The following is a 9,590-nucleotide window of genomic DNA, read 5'->3' on the forward strand; positions in this document are numbered from 1 at the left end:
GTTGGATACCTTGTGGTATTTCTTGTAGCACTTTATGTCCTGGTTTCAAACTCTATTACAGCTAACTTTCCTTTTCACCCCACCCCCGGAATCGATAAAATATTGTAATAGTCAAGTATCGGTGTCGTTAGTATCAACTGACCCCACCTCCTCAAAATTGCTGGCCTTGTACCTAGACGAGAAAAAAATATTATCAATTCTCGTAGCGTAAAGACGTGTTTTTTTTTTCTTCTCTCTCTATGATACGACTTTATTTTAAGCTTTACCAAACCAAAAAATTTTACTTTGGAATATCTTCGAATAAGAAGTTTGCTTACATGAAGATGTCTGACTCCGATACACGGTGAAAGACAAAAACAGAATTCTGCTGACTTTCTATTATTTACTTTCGCATTTTGACGACATTTCGCGATAAATTCTCTCACAGATCTGCTCATTCTACGAAATGAAATCTTACAATAGCACACACACACACACACACACACACACACACACACACACACACACACACACAAATAAAAAAAAAACAGCAACAAAACAAACAGTACCAAAGAACGAATACTTGCAATGAAAAAGAGAAAATAAGGAACATTTTAATGAAGAATTACTAATTGAAAAAGGATTTCAAGGAGTTTAACAAATAATTTTGATGGCAACGACATTGGCGCATAAACAATGTTAGGCAATGAATATAGTAGTAGTAGTAGTAGTAGTAGTAGTAGTAGTAGTAGTAGTAGTAGTAGTAGTAGTAATGAAGATAGTTTTGTTTCTATCGTGACACATACGGAAATTCTAGGTTTTATTGAGTTCTCAGAATAAAATGGAATTAGGGGAATTTCGTAAAACAGTTTGACATCGCTGTTGGACTTAATGAAGAAAAGGCAAAGCGAAACATATATTGTCCGTATTTTAAAAACAAAATGGACATTTCTAATTCCAGTTCAAAGTGCAATTAAAAAAAGCACTGCCAGAAATTACAGTAGGAATTTTCTCAAATTAAAGAGAGAAAGGTTATGACACCGTCGACCAGAATCAGCCAATATGGATATTCATTGAATAACTGGACTAACTCTTCGTGTGCGCACTGAGTGAGGCGTGCCAGAAATTTGGCACCCTACCATTACCAGGGGATTTCCACTTGTGAGCCGTCGTGAGTGTCATTCTTAGGTCTGCTATTGTGACGTCTTCCCATGCTTATTTTGGTAAGTTTTTGCAGGATTCTTCTGTGTGTCTAATCCAGTCTGCATTTTCATTGTAATTCTTTTCATTACTTCAGATATTTTTCCAGAAGTTTTCAACTTCTTCCATGGCAGGGCGGGTCTTCAACGATTATTTTCTCCTTCCCTATTTCTCTGTAGAATGTCTTTGCATTGGATGTGAACAGCTTATGTTGCTTATAAAATTTGTTTCTTTTCTCAGATTTTCGTATTCTTTGAGCTTTTGTTTGGACTTTTTGTTGCAGCGTTTCTTTTGCTGAAAGCAGTTCTTCTCTTGGTGAGAATCTGTTTTCTCTTCGTCTTTCTTCCTTTTCTGGTTTTTACATTGTTTCCACAGATTAGTTCATTCAATATTAATAACTCCCCTCTCATTAGTTCAATCTCTTTTTCAATTTTACTTTTCCAGTTTGGAATTCTTCTCAGGTTTGTATTTCTTTGTTTTTTTCAGAGGCATGCAACTGGTTTCAACTGGTTTCAACTGGTTTCAATTGTCTTAGCAGCTGCGTAAATAATTTCAATTAATTCAGTGAGATCTGGTTTTAGTTCTTGTTTAATTTCCTTTGTTACATAGTTTCCAATTTTAATTTGTTTTCTATTTTGGATTGTATTTAAGAGCTTATGAAGTGGTTCTCTATCATGCACGTTGGCGTGTCTTACAACTGCAAGCTTATTCAGGATTTTCTGTTTCAGTTCTATCATAGACTCTCTGTGTTCTTCAGTAAACGTGTAGTCTTCAAATATTGTTTCTTCACCACTTTCATCGTTATCTTAATCAAGTTCATTACAATTTATTTCTCCAGACGTTTGCGTATTCTGGTCAGATGGCAGTCTTTCAATTAAGACTCACGGAGAGTTGCTCTCTTTGTCTGGTTCTGCATTTCCTTTTTGTCTTATATTCAGGTCATTTTCCGCTGCGTGCTTGATCGCAGTTATTTCACTATCTGCGAGTCTTTTATTTCTGAAGATATCCCTCCTAACATTTGTCAACTTATTTTCGTCCAAATATAGTCTGCTGTCTTGATTTCATGTCCTCCATATTTGATAAGAGTGTTCAGTGTGTTTCTCTTCATATGGCCTGCCTAATGCATAGTAACTAAGCGTATATTACTTCTGTATACTCTTCTCGGGTCCATTTGATTCCCTTACACTTTTCCTTCTGCGGTGAGTGTGATGGTGGACTTAGAAAGCTCGAGTTGGGGCAGTTTCCGTTCAAGTGACCATCCAGGTTCGTATTCAAAGAAGAGCTTGTGCCAGTGGATAACTTTTCGACCCCAGAGACTGGTTCTGTCCTGGGGGACGCGCTTCCAGGTTAAGCCTAGGACAAGCGATTTGATGTACTATTTTAATTTCTTTTTGTTTCGTTAGACATATTTGTGCTACATTAAAATTATTTGTATTGAAACCCGTGGCAGATGTAGAGACGGTTGTTGTCTCTACAATTCATGTCGACTCCGCAATTAATACCGTTATACTTACTTTAACCTTGCTTTTACAACATTGTTCATCGTTAGTTACCACCAATAGTGCCAATTATTATTATTATTATTATTATTATTATTATTATTATTATTATTATTATTATTATTATTATTATTATCATCATCATCATCACCATCATCATTTAGTATTCTTATCATTTACTGCTTGCTTTCCCCTGCACTACTGATCCCAACTCTGCGTACCACTACATATATCCATAATTCTCTTTTAGTAAAGATATTCTTCTTCTCCTCAAACAACTCCCCAGAAAATGCATTATTTTCTCTTCATTCCTCATGTTCAGCAGATTTCTAAGTCCTGCCGTTTAGGCTACGTATTTGCATATCTTTTTGTTTCTTTCATTCCAAAGGCATCTATCATTAGAGGGATTATTTCGGGTTTCATTCTCACATTCGGAGGATTATTTTGGGATAATTTCTCCATTTATTTGAGGATTACATTATTATCTATTGGCGTTGAAAATTGGATTAGAAAGCAATTTTTATTTTTCTGGTTGTTCCTGATTTCTCATTCCCTCAGTTGATCATGATTTGGAATGGCGGATCCTGGACTATACTCACCATCATTCTCTGCAAAAGCATTCTTGGTGCATGTCGATTCCATTCCATTTCTGCTGTTATTTCATGGAGCTGGCCCAACTTGCAGCATATGTAAGCCCTAACCCTGGGCACCCACGGACACTTTTGTGTCTTCTTCCTTAGATTCTGAAGTTATGCTATTCAGATTCATTACAAACCGTTTGATGTATATATATATATCTTTTATCTTTTACCTTGCTTCAGTCATTAGAATACAGCCATGCTGGGACGCCGCCTTGAGGAATTTTCAGTCGAATGAATCTACCCCATTACTTATTATTTATTAAGCATAATTCTTATTCTATCGTTTTCTTTTTGCTGAACCACTAAGTTACGGGCACGTAATAACACCAACACCGACTGTCAAGCGGTGGTGGGAAACACACACACACACACACACACACACACACACACACACACACACACACACACACACACACACACACACACACACACACACACACACACACACATCTATATGTATTTATGTAAGTCAGGCTTTTTTCAGTTTCTGTCTACCAAATCTAATCACAAGGCTTTGGTAGATTTAAGGTGGTACTCAGTGGGACTGAACCCTGAGCCATATGGTTGGGAAGCAACCTTCTTACCACACATTTATATATGCAACCACGCCTGCATATATATATCATATTTGATATATATATATATATATATATATATATATATATATATGTTTATATATATATATATATATATATATATATATATGCATATAACATATATTATATATTTAATATATATATCACATATTACACACATACACGTCAATTTATATATACATATATATGTATATATAAATTGATAGTTTGCTTGTGTGTATGTGTGTGTGTGTTTCAGTGTGCAACGGAAAACGCCTGGTTTTACTGCTGAAGCTGGAGTTCAAATCCCACCAAGGTAAAACTCTGCCTTTCATCCTTTCGGGCTTCACAAAGCAAGTTAAGCGCTGAAACCTACACAGTCGAGGGTCCACCTACCATAAAGCCTAAAGCTCAAATGAGAAATTACTTTTATAACAAAAGAAGACTTATCTTCAACATTTTAAAGAGGAGGGAAATTCTGTTGCTTTTCTTTTCTGTCTCTCTTAACACTACATCACTTCCTGTCTACGTTGTTAGATTTCTGTTAACATTACAGTACTTCCTGTCAAGATGGCTACTGTGATGAGTGTGAGAGATCTTTCTCTTACAACCTAGAAGACAACCTCTTCTGACTGAGGAGGTAAAGAAGTTCCAATGAACTGAACTTTGTAAACAACTGTTCAGATAATGGCAACCATTCTGACGACGACGACGACGACGACAGCAACAACTACAATGACTGTGTATCGGAGTAGATCTACAAACGATAGTTCTAATCTATAAAACTGTAATGACTGTAACAATAACAATGGAAACGGTGGTGGTGGTGGTGGTGGTGGTGGTGGCACGGATACCGTCAACGACACCAATTTTGACGAACAAAATCACCAACAAAGAAACACAGCTTTCGAAGAGTTGTATGCGACGATCACACCAAACGCCTCAGGATCATCTATGAAAACATGGAAGAAAACAAATCTCACTGCAGGGTATATATTATTGTCAAGAAAAATTTATACGGAAATATAGAATGAAAAATTTAGAATAAAATTACTTAAAAATTTAGCTTTAAGTGATTTTGTGGATCTTATTAAAGATATAGCCAGAAATATATGAGGGTCGGTTTTGAATGAATGAACATCATTTTGTATTACAAGGGACTGTGACAGAACATCACAACTGCGCAGTTGTCAGACAAGGCCATAGTTTTCGCACTTCACAGGCGTTAAATATTCATAAAGGTGAGGGCAATGATAGTATTGTGGTTTATCGAGGCATCCATACTAAATGGAATGTGTGTTGTATAAGTTGTTTTGTAGTTTAAGATGGCAACTGTGGAGAAAATGTGTTGAGTGAGTTGAATATATTCGTGTGTGTGTGTGTGTGTGTGTGTGTGTGTGTGTGTGTGTGTGTGTGTGTGTGTGTGTGTGTAATATATACCTATGCCTCCAGCCAGACTGTTGCCAACATTACAAATAGTCAATCCTGTACATATAAGAATGCAATGATATAAACATGCTAAGATTCCTGTGGTTCAACACAACTCTTATCGCCACAAATCCTCCACTTCTTCCTTTCTCTCTTTCATGCTTTCTTCATTTCTTTTGTCTATTCTTCTCTCTCTTCCTAACTCTCTCTCTCTCTCTCTCTCTCTCTATCTCTCTCTCTCTCTTTCCTTCTCTACCTGGCAATGTGATAATACCTAGAGGAATCCTAAGCCGTTAATCTGCTATCAGGATGACATTACAAGACTCTACCATGTCTCTTGTTCCTCAACGCTGTGTGATTGAAACAAAGCTGCCAACACACTCTTCACACTTTCTTCACGCATCTTTTCAAGAAGAATTACCTCTCGGTAGTCTTTCCTGGTAATACAACTTGAAGTACTTCGACTACTCTAGACAATTCATACAACTCTGTTTAGTTTACCTCGCAGGTTCTGAGTACAAATCACACGATGGTTAATCTTAATATCACATCCTTCAAATATCGATTGAATAATTATTAATAAAGTACTGAGATCGATATAATCGATTATGCTCCATCATTGTTAGATTCCACTCCCCCACTGTGTGACGATGTCTCTCTACTATGTAACTACATCCCTTATATGTGACTGAGCGACTACACTCCCCCACTGTGTGACAAACGCCCTTATTTGTGACTCTACTCTCCCACTATAGTGACTCTGATCCCTTATGTGCCATTATGTCATCATCAGAAGTCACCATGATGGCAACATCGTCAAAGAGACGTACCAAATACCTGCGAGTCTTTAGTTCAAATCTCGCCAATTCCCACCTGACTTTCATAATTTCGAGGTCAATAAAATAAATACCAGTCAAAACCTGGAGTCGATGACCCCGATTGTGTTGCTAACATCTGTGGCCTTTGTGTCTGTGATCGAAATTATTGTGAAATAAACTGTAAACAGGAAACATGGTGACAGAAACCAGAATCACAGAGAATCTATTGTTTTGTTTTCATTGACTGCTTGTTCAGAAATATATTTCATATGTATGTATGTATGTATGTATGTATGTATGTATGTATGTATGTATGTATGTATGTATGTATGTGTGTATGTATGTATTTATGTATGTATGTGTGTATGTATGTATGTGTGTACGTAATTAACGTATGTATATGTATATATATAGATGTATATATATATATATATATACATATATATATATATATATATATATATATATAGATGCGCGTGTAGAGAGAGATATGCATTTATGTATGTAATTTATGTACGTACCTATTTATGTATATATTAAGTATGCGTGTTTGAATGTTGTATGTTTATTGGCGTTGATGTATGGCACTCGTATAAGTTTTCAGATATAATATGTATATATGCATATATATATATATATATATATATATATATATATATATATATATATATATATATATATATATATATATATATATATATATATATATTTATAAACTTAAGAAGTTTTAAACGAAATGAAAGCAATGCGCGAGAGTTAATACATGTAGAAAGGGAGTGGGAGTCAAAGGGTGTGGTAAATCTATAGAGACATTGGTGCTGAAAGCTAGAGAGTGGGAGAGTTGTCGATCTAAAAGTGAAGTTATTTCTCGTAGCAAATTATTATATTTATTTATTATCATTTGCGGACGTCCTTGTCTTTGGGACGCAGATTTTGAAAATCAAATTCGTTTTTCTCGTGGTGCACCGTTTCATAACCACTCTGGGCCAACACACACATACTTGTACGATTGTATGAAGACAACCGTTCATTTCTTGAAAGTGTAGACTTTAAGAAACGCAACAATGAAAGTTCGTTGAAGCAATTTCTATGTTAAGGAATCATCTTAATAAACCAGATATCGACTCTACATTTCTAATACATTAAATATATTCTTCAATCGTAGCCTACTTGATTATTGACTGATGTGTGTGTGTGTGTGAAGGCGCGTAGTTAGGCCTGTTGCATTTACGATCAATGAGACCGTGGTTTCGATTCCCAGACCGGCTGCGTGTTGCGTTCTTGAGCGAAACACATCATTTCACATTGCTCCAGTCCGTTCAGCTGTAAATAGGTCACCGTGCAATGGAATAGCCTTCCGGTCAGGGTGGGTGGGGGTGGGATATTGACCGGTTCGCTTAGCGAGCGGGCTGGCACCGTTCGAAAGCTAAAACAATGCAAAGCGCATTGTGACAAGCGACGTATAGCATCCGATATTCAGGATGATCACGTGATATATGTATACACACACATATATATACATGTGTGCGTGTATGTGTGTGTGTACACACCGCATACACATATGCAGACATTTGTATTTGTATTCATGTATACACCTATATACACACGTTTGTGTGCGTGTGTAGTGATATATTGAAACGCGCAGTTGTCGCCACACTTCCAAAGATTACTCCCCACCCCGTTACAGTCTATTTTAAGCACATTTTGAATATATCTCAATTCCGAAGTTGTCTCCCCTGACGATACTTCCTTCTTCAGATATAATTATTGTTGCTTCACCATGGCTATAATTATGTATCCACTTTTCCACGGCGTTAATCAATTATATTAATGCATTACTTTCACTACTTAATGTATTCCATGTGCAACACAATCGCGAACTTTATCCAATATTTTGATTCTGGCGCAGTCTTATCCTTTTTATGTTTGAGTTCTGTGAGTATAAAATATTTGAAAAAACTCTGACTATGTCTTATCATGATTCAGGAGAACAGTGGACAAGGAGTACTGGAGGACTAGATGGAATGGTTACGACATGCTGTACTAATTGACCAACTGACAATCAGATTTTGGAATGTTACTATGACTAGATCAAATTAATGAGTCTTGTTAAATTAATTAAATTACAGTGAAATTACAGTTGCCAATAGAAATAATTACTCATTGCAGCGAGCTACCATTGTTGTTAAATGGCTGGCACACTTTGGAAATATGATAGCACTGGATCAAATTCATCGATTTTGTTAAATTAATTAAACTGCATCGTTGAAGTGGTTAGTAAATATGGCATCTAAAACTGTTGTTATATGCTATCAGACTTTTCGAAAACCGATGACTGGATCCAGTTAATAAATAAATAAATAAATAAATAAATAGAGGAAGAGAGAGAGAGAGAGAGAGAGAGAGAGAGAGAGAGAGAGAGAGAGAGAGAGAGACGCGGGTGAGAGGAGAGAGAGAAGAGGGAGAGTCGCTCCATCTATTGTAGAGCACTGCTTTTAACGTTTCCTTCAAGTATTTCACAAAATCCACTCAAGACAGGTTTAATTCACAGTTGAGTTTCACATATGTCAACGATGGTCGTGCAAGTAATTAGTAAACACAATCTCCCGATACGATGTTTAAAATCTAAAAGCAACAAGTTAAGTTATTACTCCAAAATAATCAATTAATTGATATGGATAATAGAAGAAAGAAAACATAAACTGGAGTGAATCAATTTTGGGCGACCCTGTTCTCAGTAAGATGGTCGACGTTAAAGTAAAGAATTGCACAATCTTTTATAAAGACTTTCATTTCAGCGATTTTATTCTCAATTTACAAAACTCCATGAGCAGTAACAAGAGTACTACTGGAAGAACATTATCAATTAGGGATAAACTCTATAAGTAAGTGCTTCCATGCGAACCTGTCCTAATTGCGTGTAGTACGATGAAATCTTTCTACTCGTTCAGTGTCTGAGGGTTGATAACGTGTGGAGCTCGATCGAATCGATGTTTTGGCATCTTGGGTGGAGCGAGATGTTGTTCTTCATTGTTCCTCTTTGACAAAAAGTGGAACTTTATGACTGCGACCAAAGCACTTGTATAATGGAAAAGTGTGAAAGGGTCGGGAGTAGGGCTCCATTTCTCTGTTCCAGATTCACATAAACTTCTTCAAGTTTTGCAGTGAAAGGTGGATGTGGAAAAGCAGAGCATGTCCTTGTGCACTTTGTGGGAAACAGGGTGCAAGTGGTGAAGTTAGGATATAAAACCGGGTTAGTAATTCAATGAGAGAGAGAGAGAGAGAGAGAGAGAGAGAGAGAGAGAGAGAGAGAGAGAGAGAGAGAGAGAGAGAGAGAGAGAGAGAGATAGAGAGAGAGAGAGAGAGATAGAGAGAGAGAGAGAGAGAGAGAGAGAGATAGAGAGAGAGAGAGAGATAGAGAGAGAGAGAGAGAGAGAGTTACTTCCCGGA

This window comes from Octopus bimaculoides, chromosome 11 (genome assembly GCF_046866305.1).
Source record: "Octopus bimaculoides isolate indiv1 chromosome 11, ASM4686630v1, whole genome shotgun sequence".
Classification (NCBI taxonomy): domain Eukaryota; kingdom Metazoa; phylum Mollusca; class Cephalopoda; order Octopoda; family Octopodidae; genus Octopus; species Octopus bimaculoides.